This window comes from Octopus bimaculoides, chromosome 5, assembly GCF_046866305.1.
Source record: "Octopus bimaculoides isolate indiv1 chromosome 5, ASM4686630v1, whole genome shotgun sequence".
NCBI lineage: Eukaryota > Metazoa > Mollusca > Cephalopoda > Octopoda > Octopodidae > Octopus > Octopus bimaculoides.
Genome location: NC_142932.1, coordinates 104,956,232 through 104,971,913, shown reverse-complemented (window position 1 = coordinate 104,971,913; position 15,682 = coordinate 104,956,232). Strand labels below are relative to the sequence as shown.

The 15,682-nt window shown below is 36.7% G+C and overlaps 1 protein-coding gene across 15 annotated transcripts in view; it reads right to left on the bottom strand.

Moving 5' to 3' along the window:
• LOC106870742 (arf-GAP with Rho-GAP domain, ANK repeat and PH domain-containing protein 2) overlaps positions 1 to 15,682 on the bottom strand; it is a 285,612-nt gene that overhangs the window by 253,249 nt on the left and 16,681 nt on the right. For 3 of the 15 annotated variants that reach the window (XM_089352853.1, XM_089352844.1, XM_089352847.1), the window contains exon 1: positions 10,794 to 11,692. The exons of 11 other annotated variants lie outside the window; for them this stretch is intronic. The gene's annotated coding sequence lies outside the window, so the exon portion shown is untranslated. Of the gene's footprint in view, positions 1 to 10,793; positions 11,693 to 15,682 lie in introns of those variants that run through there. One more of the 15 variants, XM_089352855.1, reaches the window with a different exon arrangement.

Here is a 15,682-nt window from a genome sequence, read left to right as displayed (position 1 = left end):
AAAGGCAAAGGCTGATACAGCTTGGCACCTGTGACATCGCAACTCATTTCTACAGCTGAGTGAACTTGGAGCAACGTGAAATAAAGTGTCTTGCTCAAGAACACAACACACAGCCCGGTTCAGGATTTGAACTCACAACCTCATGATCGTAAGCTCGACGCTCTAACGACTGAGCCATGCGCCTTCACTTCTAACCGTTAATCCTCTACTTAATGCTAATATGGAATATCCACCTACTGCATTGCCAAAATGGTAGAGGGTTGTGATACCAAGCATCCTGTTGCTTGATCCAGGACTGTAGCTCTGTTAAAGAGACGGGCTGTGGAGAAATGTGTCTAACAAATGACAACCAGACTTATTCAACATCAAGGGATTTCTATTGCAGCTACAAAGCATGCTTGCACATCATCAGCCACAGCATACCTGGTATTTTACACAGTAAGTATTGATGGTGATGCAGCACCTTTATGGAAAGGAATGTGTCCTTTCCATAAAAAGTAAAAGAGCAGACATTTCAGTGCGGTCAGACATAGACTGGGGCAAAGCACAATGGACAAGTAGTAATAGATGACAAAAGTGCCAAACTACAAGCCTACTGACTTTTCCTAGTTGTAATAATAATAATAATAAAAATAATAATAATAATAATAATAATAATCCTTTCTATGATAAGTACAAGGCCAGCATTTTTAGGGGAAGAAGTAAGTCGAATACATCAACCGCAGGGTTTTATTGTTACTTATTTTACCAATCCTGAAAGGATGAAAGGCAAAGTCAACTGTGACAGAATTTGAACTCAGAACGTAAAGGGTAGGAAGAAATGTTGTTAAGCATTTTGTCTGACATGCTCATGGTTCAGCCATCTTCTTACCTTAATAATAAAGTAACTTAGGCACAATCCCAGTATTCAACTGGTACTTATTTTACCAATCACAAAAGGATGAAAGGTAAAGCTGGCCCTGGTGGAATTTAGTTGGAAGAAATGCCAATTTGTCTGGCATGCTACAAGGCAAGATTTGAAATAATAATGATAATAATAGTAGTTTCTAACAGAGACACTATGCCACAAACTCTGTATCGAAAGGAACAGCCAATTAGATCAATACCCAATACGCAACTGGTACTTATTTAACAGGTACAGGAGTGGCTGTGTGGTAAGTAGTTTGCTTACCAACCACATGGTTCCAAGTTCAGTTCCACTGCGTGGCACTTTGGGCAAGTGTCTTCTACTATAGCCTTGGGCCGACCAAAGCCTTGAGTGGATTTGGTAGATGGAAACTGAAAGAAGCCTGTTGTATATATGTATATGTATATATATGTGTGTTTGTGTGACTGTGTTTGTCCCCCCCCCAACATCGCTTAACAACCGATGCTTGTGTGTTTACATCCCCGTAACTTAGTTGTTCAGCAAAAGAGACCAATAGAATAAGTACCAGGCTTACAAAAAATAAGTACTGGGGTCGATTTGCTCGACTAAAGGTGGTGCTCCAGCATGGCCGCAGTCAAATGACTGAAACAAGTAAAAGAGTAAAAGAGACCTTGCAAAGATGAAAGACAAAAATCAATCCTAATGAGATTTGAACTCAGAACCATAATTAAATACTGCATGGCAGTTATGTTTGATGCACAAACAATTCTGCCAATGCCCTACCAGAGTAGGAAAATTAAAGAGCAAATTTAGTCAATTAAATAAACACCATACTTAACTGGAACACGGTTTTAACAATAAAACATATAGAACCATCAAAGTACCAGGATGATAAGCCAAGTCAACTTTAGTAAGATTTGAACTCAGAATGTAAAGGGCCACAAACATTTAGTCCAACAATCTAATAATTTTCATCATCATCATCATCATCATCATCGTTTAACGTCCGCCTTCCATGCTAGCATGGGTTGGACGATTTGACTGAGGACTGGTGAAACCGGATGGCAACACCAGGCTCCAATCTAATTTGGCAGAGTTTCTACAGCTGGATGCCCTTCCTAACGCCAACCACTCAGAGAGTGTAGTGGGTGCTTTTACGTGTCACCCACACGAAGGCCAGTCAGGCGGTACTGGCAACGGCCACGCTCGAAATGGTGTCTTTTATGTGTCACCCGCACAAGAGCCAGTCCAGGGGCACCGGCAACGATCTCGCTCGAAAAACCTCATGTGTCACCCGCACAGGAGCCGGCCCAGGGGCATCGGCAACGATCTCGCTCGAAAGAATTCATGTGTCGCCTGCACATGAGCCAGTCCAGGGGCACTGGCAACGATCCCGCTCAAAACATTTCATGTGTCACCCGCACAAGAGCCAGTCCGGGGGCACTGGCAACGATCTCGCTCGAAAGTTATCATGTGTCGCCCACACATGAGCCAGTCCAGGGGCACTGGCAACGATCCCGCTCGAAAGATTTCATGTGTTGCCCGCACATGAGCCAGTCCGGGGGCACCGGCAACGATCTTGCTCGAAAAAACCTCATGTGTCGCCCGCACATGAACCAGTCCAGGGGCACTGGCATCGATCCCGCTCGAAAGATTTCATGTGTCGCCTGCACATGAGCCAGTTCAGGGGCACTGGCAACGATCCCGCTCGAAATATTTCATGTGTCACCCGTACATGAGCCAGTCCAGGGGCACCTGCAACAATCTCACTCGAAAAACCTCGTGTCACCCGCACAAGAGCCAGTCCAGGGGCACTGGCAACGATCTCGCACGAAAGATATCATGTGTCACCCCAAACCAATTTCAAATGATAAAGAATAACTTGAAAAACATTAAGCTGCTATTTCTCACAGGTCAAGTGACACTATACAGACATTACATACTCATTCTGTCTCTCTCACGCATTAGCTTTTTTTTGTTTTTTTTAGGTTTCGTTTAATGAGTTAATGTTTAGAATACAATTACAAGAGGTTCTTACATAAAACAGTAATGGAATAATTTTTTTACAACTAACTAATAGATTACTACAAGTAGTTTTGAGTGGTTTGACACAAATAGAAATGATTTTATAATGAAAACATTCCCTCAAAGAATTTTTTGTAGTGGTATGATAGAGACCTCTTCAAATATTTGTAAATGGAAAAACAGAAAAGTAAACATGCAGTAATACTTAGCTAATCATCACTATCCCTATATATAAGTCAGAAGAACAAAAGCATGATTACATTACAAACAGTTATCAGGTGCAGGCATGGCTGTGAGGTTAAGAAGTTTGCTTCCCAACCATTTGACCTTGGGTTCAGTCCTGCTGCACAGCACCTTGGGAAAATGTCTTCTACTATAGCCCCAAATTGATCAAAACCTTACAAGTGGATGGTAACAAAAAGAAGCCCTTTGTATATGTGCAGTTGGATGGATAGAGATAGATAGATAGATAGATAGATAGAGATAGATAGATAGATAGATAGACAACTGGTGTTAATTTTATTGCATCCTGCAACTTGGCAGTTCAGCAAAAGAGACCACTAAAGTCAGTACCAGGCTTCAAAACAAGTACTAGAGTCAATTTGTTTGATTAAACCTTTCAAAGCAGTACCCCTGTATGACCACAGTTTAATAACTGAAACAAGATAAAAGATAAAAGATATATCAACTAGCACTTAAAATGCCAGAGTTTAAATTCCAAAATGGCTAACTCCATGGAATAAAATACATACTGATAAGTGACCCAACATGCAAGTCCCTACATGGTTATTCAACCTGCTAGAAATAATAGCCAAATGTCCCTCAAATCACATATAGGATAATGTCCTTGATATAAAGATAAGATGCCCCAAAAGGAATTCTTTTTACCACAACTTTTTGACAAGGATAAACTATTGCTCAACGACAACAAAAATACCGGCAAAAGTCTAAGATAAATTCACTCAACATCTCTCTTAGAAACATTGGAAAGAAATCAATCAACAATTCTCATCTAAAGACAGTATGTTGGAATAATAGAGGAGGAAAATTTACCACAAATATAACAATGATATGGCTTCTGTCCTGTATGAATGCATTTCTCATAAACCATTCTTTCATAAGCTATTTCAATGAAAGAATGGCCTACCACAAATGCCACAACAATATGGCTTCTGTCCTGTATGAAACAATATAGCTTCTGTCCTGTATGAAACCACTTGTAAATTTTACTTTCAGAGAAATAGCTTATCAAGCCACAAGAGCCGTCTGAGCCAATTACAGGGAGCCATCAGTAAGCTGAAAGTCAGCAATGAGTAGAGCAACAAATTTAGTGTCCAGGGAGAAGTCCAGCATGGTTTAGTTCTCAATCTCTTCTCGACTGGATGCTCATGAGAGCTCCTCTATACTGATGACCTTGTTCTTATAACAAATTCTATAGAAGTAGAGAAGAAATTTCAGGTATAGAAGTAAGGCCTAGAATCAAAAGATCTTAGGGTTAATTTAGCAAAGACCAAAGTCCAAGTAGGAAAACAGACAAATTACTAATCTCTTCAGGGAAATAGCCCTGCCTGATTTATATATATATATATATATATATATATATATATATATATATATATATATATATATGTGTGTGTGTGTGTGTGACAACTAGTTGGTTGTCATAATAAAACTCAGACAACCAACTAGTTGCCACATATTATATTTATAGATAAATTCCTCTATTTGACATAATATCGAGGTGTAGGAGCGGCTGTGTGGTAAGTAGCTTGCTTACCAACCACATGGTTCTAGGTTCAGTCCCATTGCGTGGCACCTTGGGCAAGTGTCTTCTACTATAGCCTCGAGCCGACCAAAGCCTTGTGAGTGGATTTGGTAGACGGAAACTGAAAGAAGCCCGTCGTATATATGTATATGTGTGTGTGTGTGTGTGTATGTCCCCCCAACATCGCTTGACAACCAATGCTGGTGTGCTTACGTCTCTGTAACTTAGCGGTTCGGCAAAAGAGACCGATAGAATAAGTACTGGGCTTACAAAGAATAAGTCCTGGGGTCGACTTGTTCGACTAAAGGTGGTGCTCCAGCATGGCCACAGTCAAATGACTGAAATAAGTAAAAGAGTAAAGAGTCTCATTCATTCTTTTGTTGTCATATTAATTATATATATATATATATATATATATATATATATATATATATAATTATGTGTATTTCTTCTATCTTAATGAATAAAAATTCTTCTGATAGAATAAATGGGTTAATAGAAACCAATGTAGCAAAGAACACAAAATAACTGTGGTTAGCTCCTGTTTTTAAGGCAGGAACTCCTTGAAATTTTGGGTATTTGAGTATATTTAAGAATTTAAGGATTGGAGAAAACGCATGTTATAATTCCATACTTTATTCCTACATATGTTGGAATGTGTTGATCGGTATGTGTTGTCCAACCCACTATCCGGCAGCGTCCAATTCTCTAACGGTTTTTTTCAAATGAATCAAGTCATAACCTTATCCATCTATTGTTTTCATAATCGGTCATAATGTCTTACGTTTAAGATGATTCCCATGCTTTCCCTGATGAGAAGGTTACAATTTTAATATCAAAGATCCCTATGGATCACACAGGTTGTAATCCTTTGAAACATATGTAGGAATAAAGTATGCAATTATAACATGCGTTTTCTCCAATCCTTAAATTCTTAAATATATATATTAATCGCTGACCAAACACCATTCAATTTTTTTTTCTCCGTATTCTTTCTGTTGAAGAGCGTAGCTCGAAACGTTAAAGACTTTCTGTATTCCCGAGCGTCAAATTAATACATCCTTTTGTTGTTTACACCACCTTTCCTCGTCTGTTGTTGTTTTTTTCGTACATTCTCCCATATATATCAATATCTATAAAACAGATGTTTGTGTGTGTGTGTGTGTACGTGAATGTGGGTTATGCACGTCCACAAATTAGCACGCATGTCGCTCCAATTTTAGGAGGACATTGTTCATGACCCTATCTGTGTTTTTGTCAACTTTTTCTCACAGAGGCACCCGCGTATAGCTGTAAAAATCGATAAACTTTTACCAATTTTGAAGTTTGTTGACATGGCGAAGTCAAATCTGTGCGTACGCGCGTGAAGGAGAGAGAGAAAGAAAGAAAGAGAGGGAGATAGAAACAAAGAGAGAGGGAGAAAGAAAGAGAGAGAAAGAAAGAAATAGTGTTTGTGACAAGGGAAGAAACAGTGTTTGCCAAGCGTCTAAAAAAAAAAAATGAAAAAGTGGAAGAGGGAGACAAAGCGGCTAAGGAAAAAAAAATTTCTCTCACCAAGACAGCGTCCAACAAAAAAAAAAAAAAGGAACGAACAAGTGGAAGAGGGAGACAAAGCGTATTACGAAAGAAAATGTAGCTAAGGAAGACAGTAAAATGCATTTCTTTTCTTAAACATGAGAGATAGTTTCAAATATAAGATGGTTTTGAAAGACACTATATTCTATAATAAGATTATATATACTTTCTCACACAATTCAAATATATTTATTTTAAATCATTTATTTATTTTAAATCGTTCATCTTTCTCCCCCCCCTCTCACTCTTACACATACGCACATATACTACTTTGGGAGCGAAAGAGTTTTATTTATATTTCACAACTATGAAACAAAAACGTATGTAACAATTTGTCAGTCACCCCACCCGCCCAACCCGTTTTTCGGACCACAAAAAGGGTTTGGTCATTTTTCAGATTAACACCCGCACGATTTCCACTAGGGTGTTACGGTTAGGATTAGGATTAGGGCTAGGGTTACGGTTTTAGGGTCAGAGTTAGGGTTAGGGTTAGAGCGTCATACTAATACATCATTTTGTTATTTACACCACCTGTTCTCGTCTGTTGTTGTTTTTTCGTACATTCTCCTATATATATATATATATATATATATATATATATATATATATATAAAAGGATGTAGGGAGAAATTCCATACAGTGTACCTAGTGCAAGCTATATACACACATAAGAGGTGATGTAGACTCACAAGAAGGTTAATGGAGAAAGTAGTCTTTGTGTGTGGTAGATGTGCAGGAACAATAAACACTAAGAACACACAAGAAATAGATTCCCTCAAATGTCCAAGAGGATCCTTAGTGGAAGTAAAGAGTTTCTGTTACCTAGGTGACATAATTAGCAGTAGCGGGCCAACAAGTTACTCTGAACTTTTCCCAGCCAATTCTGATTCTAGGGACAACATTTTCAGATTGCTATGCTTGAGATGACCTGTCTATTTAAGAAAAAATGAAACCCTAAAGGTATCCTTCATATCTATGTCCCTTACTCCCATGACTCATCTTAACACCCCTCCCCCCTCCTGCCATCTGTCTTCACAACTAGCTGCATTCCCCTCCCCTACATAATCCCCTTTCCTTTTGAACTCTGGCAAACTTACCAGAGTATTAAAAAAATGTCTCTGACAAGTCAGTCTTCCCAGTAAGGCATCTTCCAAACCCCCCTCCCCCTCTCCATGTCCACCCCGCTGCAATCCCCTACTTTCTACTTCTCAAAGAAAGTAGGCATCTTAAAAAAACTCAACATTTGAAATGTGGTTTACAAAGCGGAAAAGCTTTCCACAAAGCTACCGATTCTCAGTAAAACACAATAGCACCATTATCAGTGACAGAATCAAGACAATAATACTTGTCAATATCCTTGTCAGGTTATGTGGTTAGGAAGTTCACATCACAACTACATAGTTTGGGGTTCACTCCCACTGTATAACACTTCAAACACATGTCCTCTATTGAACCCTTCCGAGTGAAATTTGGTAGGTGGAAACAGTATGCAAGATTGCTGGATGTACTTAAACATTTTGTCACCATATTTCTGTTAAAAAAAAACACTGCATTTTGTTTCAACAACTTGGAAAATAATGAAGAATTTTGTAAAACAACTTTTCCATTATTAAGCAGGTTTTGGGAACATAATACAAAATTTAGATGGAAAGGAGTAATTTAAATCACTTTAAAATGGGAAGTTTTTATCATAGAACCAAGGGCAGTTTCAGACAGGTTAGAATCACAAGAGTTAATGGAATTTACTTTGGCAAATCCATGCTAGAGGATAACTTCTCCCTTCCTACAATCAATCTCGGAGAACCTAGAATGTGCCATGTACACAGCCCTTCCTACTCTAAGTCATTAAAAAAAATACATATCTTCCAATTTATTTATCCTTGTGGTGGTCATGCTACAATAAGACAAAAAGATACTATCATTGTCATTCTATTTTTATGTCTTTTTTTTTACTTCAGTCATTTGACTGGGGCCATGCTGAAGCACTGCCTTTAGTCATGCAAATCAGCCCCAGGACTTATTCTTTGTAAGCCTAGTACTTATTCTATTGGTCTCTTTTGCCGAACCGCTCAGTTACAGGGATGTAAACACACCAGCATTAGTTGTCAAGCGATGTTGGGGCAACAAACACAGCCACACAAACATACACACACACACATACATATATACAACAGGCTTCTTTCAGTTTCTGTCTACCAAATCCACTCACAAGACTTGGGTCGGCCTGAGACTATAGTAGAAGACACATACCCAAGGTGCCACGCAGTGGGACTGAACCCGGAATCATGTGGTTGGTAAGCAAGCTACTTACCACACAGCCATTCCTGCACCTATGTATGTAAATTTTTCCAATATTAACTTAAAATTAATTGTAGTTTTAATTTTTCAGACGTTATATATTTATCAGAGAATTAATTTTGTTTCTGTATAAATAAGTTAAAATAGTATAAAAAAATTATTTGATATCTAAAAATAAGAAAAATGTAAGCATTGATTCATTTTTTACATCCCAAATATCATCTGAGGTAAATTTATACAAGTGGTTGACCTACTTTCACAGGAGATAGATCTATGTTAGAGGTGGTTGATTTACGTCATAAGATGTTGGACATTGTCATAGGAAGTTACTGCCTATCCAGCAGGAAAGTTAACTGACATGGCAGGAAGTAGAACAAACTGCAATAAGTTAGTTGAGAGACTTCTCACATGATTATACAAATCTCACCAAGATAAACCCTTTGTTATATATATATATAAAAAAAAGAGAGAACTTAAACAATAGAAATAAATTGAAGCTATATCTTCAAAGCATCAGATAATAATTCCAAAGATTAAGGTTTATAATAATGGATAGAAACCAAGGTCAATAGGCAGATAATTTTTTTTTTCTTTTGTAACGATTATTTTCATTACTTCACTTATCGTATGCTAATTCTTACACTCAAGCACTGATTAACTCTTTTGTTATTTTATTTCTGTTGAAATATATAGACTTCATTTCAATTAATTTTCAAAATAATTAAAAATCAAATCTCAATGTACAAAAAGCAAATACAAGTGGCTGGAATGCAGTTCCTCTGAAGGGTCTTTGGAGTAAGGTAACTCAACAGAGTGCACAATTTAGAGATTGGAAAGGTACTCCAGGCAGAGCCACTGTTTCTCTGAGTTGAGAGATCACGGCTCTGATACTACAAACTTGTGGTAAGAATGTCTCAGGAAAGAATCACTGGACAGGTTTTACAGGAAAAGCCAACTGGCAAGAGACCCAGGGGTAGACCACAAGCAAGATGGTTGGGTAACATCCATGAGCTCATTTGGTTTACCTTAAGGATCCAACCAGGTCAATTGGAGACTGTTGCTTCTGACAGGACTCAATGGAAGGCATGTTTGGGGATTCTGCTCCTATAACCTCAGGAATGAGTGGGTGAAGATGCAATGAGAAGGATTAATTAAAATAACTAATTATTAATTAGGCATTTTGGAAAGTAAACTGACACAAAATTGTAAGGGAAGATTTTAATTTAGAGCATTTTAAAACAAAGTTTGTATCAAAAGCAAGAGTAGTCTCAGACAGATTGTTATTGATAGAGTTAAATACATGTACATATTTTATCTTCTAGTAATTTCTTTTTTCTGTTGGACACTGCAAACCATTCAGCTGTGGTATATCAGAGATCTTACAGATTTCAGGCTAGATAGGAAAGTAACATATTTCAAGGGATTTTCACTTGTTGTGTGTCATACATTTGACCTCTCTGCAATCTCTCGCACAGTTATACGACAATCAGATTCAATTATGGCTTTGATTCAGTCATCATCAACTTCAGTAGGTTGATCAGAATGTTGGTCATCTTAGAGTGAAAAATTTCCAGAACGGAATTTTTTAAACCATTTCTGACAAGTGCGTTCTGTTAAGCAATCAACACCATAAACTTCACATATCTCTTTGTGAGCCTCAGAAGCTTTCTTGCTTTTACCAAAATAAAAAAGGAAAATATAGCAAAAATGTTTTCTTTTTTGCACCCCATGTTAAAATTGACACTGAACTAACAGTTGTAAACAAAATTACGTGCAATTTGCTTCTAAAGTAAGCTAAAAGTAACGGCTATCAGATGTCAAAAGGAATAAAAATCATAACATTGACAAAAGTCATTCAAAACAATCGTAACTAATTTCTTTTTTTCTAACAAAACTGTCCGATGAACGGGAACGTGAAACTCAGAGTAACGGTTTTTTTGTTATATTTCTGCTGCTTTTAAATAAAGTATATATATATATATATATATAATGTATGTGTGTATGTTCATTTTTGCACGCCATGTTAAAACTGACATTGAACTAACAGCTGTAAACAAATTACACACAATTTGCTTCTATATATGGGGGAGGGGGGGGGGGGGGGGAGAGAATGATGCAAAAAAAAAAAAAAAACACCTGAGCTAGATATATAAAATATACATGCATATATACATGTAAATAGAAAACAAAGACTGAAAATATTCACTTTATGAACATTCATGCATAAATATAGATATTTATATATTATCAGAGCAAACTTACACATAGTAGGAAGTCACAGAAAATTGAGGGGAGAAGGTTATGGTATTACAGATCCGACAGTTGTTTCTGGGGGTTCGGAATTAGGTAATAATGTTTGCAAATGTAGTTTGCAAAAGGTCCAAAGATATGCAGCCAGTAGTGGAAACACATAAACATCAGGTAGATCCAGTCTCCATCCTCAGGGTGAGGAGACAGAAGTGTCGAGTACAGAGAATGTTTAAGAAAACAAACAAGAGTTTCTCAGAATTTTCTTTATGAACTTAGCTATAAATTTCACTTAAACAAAGTTTGCTGTAGTAGTAGTTGACAAATCATTTTAATGAGAACATTGACTAGAAGTTGTGCACAGATGTCCAGTTTATAATTATAGGCTGTCTTAAAGTCAACACTAGACCGAAACAAATAACTGTCTCCCAAATTTGTTATTTTCAACTCACAATTCAAATCTTACTGAGATTTAAATTTAGTACTTACATCATTCAGCTGACAATAAAATAAGGGATCCTCTATAAAGGTTACTTGATTTTCTAGAAATAGCAACCAAATCCCTCCTGAATTACAATCACTTATCATCTTCAAAAAAAGACATATACTGAATAATGTTGTCTTACACTGGGCAAGATATTAAACTGCATTCAGCAATGAGGTTTCAGCTTGGAAGTTCAGGAGTTGCAAGGAGTATGGAAGTACCGCTCAGCTACCACTATTCCCAAGTTCACTCTAGCCTGGGGTGGTTACCGCCTGTTAAGGGCCCTAGTTATGTATCAAATAGCAAAAGATGATCTTATATGTAATCCAGTGGTTCTTAACCTTTTCCTAGTGCCCTTTTTTAAGTAGTTGTCGTGCTTTGCATCCACCAAAGTAGTGAGTAAGGTATCACAACTAAACTAACTTAATATGGAAGATAATTTATAAACGTTATATAAATAGCAATCACAATATACAAAGGAAACAAGTATTATTGTATGCCTTAAAAATACTAATCAAGAGAGAGAGATAAAATTAATTATTCTTGTTCAAACATGTCTTTAGCCATGATATATACTTATCTATCATTTAGTTTAATAACCATTACAAGTTTTTATCATGTAGAATATAATTACTACTATACGTTAAATTTAGTATATTAATTGTTACCTCACTGCACCTCCTAAAATCTGACACCAATTTCAACATGCCAAGCACCCCCTTTGGAGTAGTACCATCCACACTGAGAACCTCTGCTGTAACCAAAGCAAACAGGAATGCAAAGAAGAGCTTGCTGCTAAACATGCATCACACAAGCCCTCACTCAAGTCAACCAGTCTATGGATGTCATGTAAACAAGTCCTCAGTGTAAGAGTGGAGTAGAAGATTTCACATAATGCATGGCTGGATAAAGTGGTGCATGAAGGAAAGAAAAGCTGCAAGTGGGTCACTCACATACATGCATATGTGCACGTACATGCACACACTTCATGGCCCTTTATATTCTGAATTCAAATCCCACTGAGATCAGCGTTACCTTTCATCCTTAGAAAGACAATAAAGTACTGAGGTCATTTCAATTGACCGTTACCCTGCTCACAAAAATGTGTAGCCATAAGCCAGTGTGAGACAGTAAGAGTATATTACAATCAGCAGAAATAATAGAGTACTATACAAAATGCCTTGCGATATTTAGCTATATATTTTAATATCCTGCCAGGAACAACTTTGCCTTTCATCCTTTGGTAGAGAGGAGAATAAAATAAAGTATGTTAAATGTGAATAGAAATATAATAGATGAAGAAAGAGTATTGTATTATTTTGAAGGTAAGATTACAGAATCAGTTGAATGCCAAATAAAATTCATTCCAGCATTTAGTCTTGCCCCTCTGTATCCTGAATTCAAATTTTTTGACTCCATCAAGGGTCTATAAACTACATACAAGTAATATATAAAGTGATTAACTGAATCAACTACAGCCCTTTGTAATATTTGTGACTTGAAATCAACACTGCACTACTTTACTAGGTCTTTTTAATAGAGATTGAGCAAAATTTTAATCTTTTAGATCTGTGCTGCTCAAAGTGGTGGTCCACAGACCGGTGCCGGTCCACAAGCCATCAGCTGCCGGTATATGGAGAGTTTCCAGAAAAGAAAGAAACATTATAAAATGCTTATAAAATATTGTATCATTTGGTTACAAAATATAAGATAAAAAAAAATTGTCAACTTTTATCATATTCATTATATATATATAGTTTCCGGTATAAATTAATATTACTAAATATTACAGGTCCCTGGCACATTGGAAAAAAACTGCCAGTACGCCACAGAGTTTGAGAAGCACTGCTCTAAATATCAATGAATACACTTTTACTTCCTATTTCCCTCAACAGACAAAAAAAAAACTGATGAAAGTAATGTTGTTGCTCTCAATATCAATAAAGCTTTCAACCAGGCCTGGCATCACAAAACTGCCAGCCCATAAGTTCCATTCATTTATCTCCTGCATCAGTAGCTTCTGAGTAAATCGCACAATTGCTCATAGAATCTGTATCGGAGGGAGTTCCATCAATCCTGGTGTATCCCAGGACTGAGTGGTCTCCCACACTCTTCCTCATACTGATCAAATGCTTATTTGCTATCAGCAACAACTCCCACTCTTATACAAGTGACACTACACTTCATCCCCTGCTTAACCTTCATCCACACACACTAAACATTTACACCTCATGCTAAATCTGCACTTGTACCATGAACAGAGATTTCAAAAGCATTCTCCAATACAGTCATACAAGTTTCTCTTTCAAAAGCAAAAAAAAATTTTTAAATAGTCTATACTTGTATCAAAACATCATTGCACTTCACCCATCTTAAACAGGAACATCATGTAACTAGATCTTTCAAGATTGCACCAAATGCCAGTGAGAATTTTTCATGGTAAACACACATCTTTAACACAGCTAAAACCACAAATCAAAGATTGGCCTTTCTCTTCTGAACTAGAAAATACAGTACTTTCCTATTATCTACAGCCACTTTTTGTTTTTTATATATATACATACTAAATATCTATTACTCTTAAGAGTTGGTTATTACAGTTGATTGGCAGACTTTCAGAATAGCTATCAGTATCTTACGGTGAAAACTCCCAGTAAAAATTTACTGGAAAATAGCATGGAATTGGAGGGCAAAAATGTATTAAGAAAAGTTTTGGATAAAAAAATCTTTCACTGAAGTAAACAATCACCTTATTCCTTGCCTTTTCTTTCTCCATGAGGTAGTGATAGCTATTCTGGAAGTCCAATGATCAACTATTGCACCCCTCTCATGAATGTGATAGTTCATTATTCACTAATCCACGCTGTTAATAATAGGGAAGTATCAAAAAGTACTTTTAAATCCCAACATTTAATGAAATCCTATGAAGCTCAGGTGAAACGTGCAGGCATCATAGAATCTACAGAAAGGCCACCCAACTAAATAGCATAAAAGTCAATCACAGACACAATCCAGCATCTGGTCCAGACTAATTAACTTCTCTCTCTTTCTTTTCTACCACTACTACAATTATATCTGCTCTTTGGAATGGATTCATACCACCTCCAATCAAGTACTTCCAACTTGCTCCTCTTTGTTCCTCCCTTTACTCTTGTTGTGTCCAACTCCACCAACTAATCACCATGCCCAGTCCTTCTTTTCCAGAATGCTGGTCCTTTAGAATTAATCTCCTTGCAATTGTCCATCTTACTATCACTGACTTGCAGCAGTTTAATCCTTTAGTATTTAAACCGGCCAAAATATTCTACCTTTTTTATGTTCAAACTGGTCAGATGTGGCCCCTCACACCTCTCCTACAATATCATTCTAAAATTTAATAGTTACCTCATAAAAATTTCAAAGCTCTCAGACAATACATGATTTATTCAGAACAATGCTAATAAGACAGAATAATCTGAATGCTAAAGGGTTAAATAAAGTTAATGATGTCAGTCCCATTCGTCTTGGAGGGCCTGCAAGAGTCATGAACAATGCCCTTTCTTCCAAACCTATAAAAAAAATATAAATACACCTTTTTGTCCTAATATCATAAATGCAACTTTTTCTTTTAACATCTTAAATATCATTCATCCTAGTATCACTTTTTCCTCAGTACCATAAATACATATTTTGCCTAATACCATAACTATAACTTTATATCTTTCCCTACCATCAAATATAAAAATATATCTCGTTTTCTTAATATCATAAATATACTTATTTTTTAACCTTGTGCCATAAACACACCTCATTTTTGATATCATAAATACACAGTTAAAAGATAACAGCTAAGTTGTCAAATGCACAATTAATTTTGACAACTATGTGGTTGAAAGTGCAATTAAGGAAATGGAAGCTGAGAAGGCAGCTGCAGTATCAGGGATAATTAGAGATAATTACTGAAACACTGAGAATATGTAGTGAAGTAGGTCATGCACTAGTCACTCGCATAGACAATCAGGTAATACAGAGAGGCATCATACAAAATGACTGATGCAACAGTATCACCAACTGTCACAAGGGCTAAGGAGATGCTAGAAAATAGCAATTACAGAAGAGTTAAACTGATGGACCAAATTGTGGAGGTATTGAGGCGAGAGTCATTGACACACCTGTGGGATTGGAAGAATGGACTAGCCGAACTCTTATGAAGAGTAGTGTTGAGACAGGGGAAGTCAGAAGGGTTGTTGAGGGTTCCTGGAAGTTGTAGGAAGTCGTTTTATTCACTTTATTTTGAATTTATCATGAATTATCTTTTAACTTCAAAATTTTGATGAGGTGTTTGTTCAATTTTTTAGAATGATATTGTAGAGTAAGTGTGAAAGGTTGGATCTGGCCAGTTTGAACATAAAACAAGTAGAATATTTAGGCCAGATATGAC